This window comes from Octopus bimaculoides, chromosome 29 (genome assembly GCF_001194135.2).
Source record: "Octopus bimaculoides isolate UCB-OBI-ISO-001 chromosome 29, ASM119413v2, whole genome shotgun sequence".
Classification (NCBI taxonomy): Eukaryota; Metazoa; Mollusca; class Cephalopoda; order Octopoda; family Octopodidae; genus Octopus; species Octopus bimaculoides.
In genome coordinates this window covers 2,627,808-2,628,761 of record NC_069009.1, presented here as the reverse complement: position 1 = coordinate 2,628,761, position 954 = coordinate 2,627,808, and the positions used below count along the sequence as shown (strand labels likewise).

At 40.8% G+C, this 954-nt stretch overlaps 1 protein-coding gene across 1 annotated transcript in view; it reads right to left on the bottom strand.

Moving 5' to 3' along the window:
* Positions 1–954, bottom strand: part of LOC106873413 (neuroglian) — a 72,055-nt gene that overhangs the window by 62,884 nt on the left and 8,217 nt on the right. The window lies entirely within an intron of this gene.

The window sequence follows — 954 nt, the reverse complement described above, 5'->3', positions numbered from 1 at the left end:
CAGTCAGAGAGATAGACAGACAGTCAGAGAGATAGACAGACAGAGAGAGACAGACAGAGAGAGACAGACAGACAGACAGAGAGAGACAGAGACAGACAGACAGAGAGAGACAGACAGACAGAGAGAGACAGACAGACAGAGAGACAGACAGACAGAGAGAGACAGAGAGAGAGAGAGAGTGAAGCAGCTAGCAAAGTATGAGAAAGAAAAACAGAGAAAAAGGACAAGATGGAGAAAGCTGAGAGTGAGAAAGAATGAGAGATGAAGAGAGAATGGAAGAAAGAGAGCAGGGAGGGGGAGGGAGAAAAAGTGCTAAAGAAATATGAGAGAAATAGAGAGAGTAAGAGTGAAAAAGTGAGGGTGAGAAGAGGCAAATGAAAGAGAAGGAATGGAGGCAAAGGAGATAAACAAAAACAAAAAAGGAACCAAAATAAACAAGTCTACGAAATTATGTTGTTAGGTGAGGTGGAAAGAGAAGGGGGAGGAGCTGTAACAAACCTCAGTATAACACTGGTATTTAGTTCTGACAATATTCTCTTTCAGTTCTAGATTTAAGAGATGAGGAATTATTTACATTATTTACATTTGACGGATATTTGTCCTCATCTTGTTTGTTGTTAACACAACGTTTCGGCTGATATACCCTCCAGCCTTCATCAGGTGTCTTGGGGAAATTTCGAACCTGGGTTCTCATTCTTAACGATGTTACTATTATTATATTATTATTACTATTATTAATCAGGTCGCTGCCGTGGGCATATGGCGTAGTGGTTAAGAGCGCGGGCTACTAACCCCAAGATTCCGAGTTCGATTCACGGCAGCGACCTGATTAATAATAGTAATAATAATAATAATATAATAATAGTAACATCGTTAGGAATGAGAACCCAGGTTCGAAATTTCCCCAAGACACCTGACGAAGGCTGGAGGGTATATCAGCTGAAACGTTGTGTT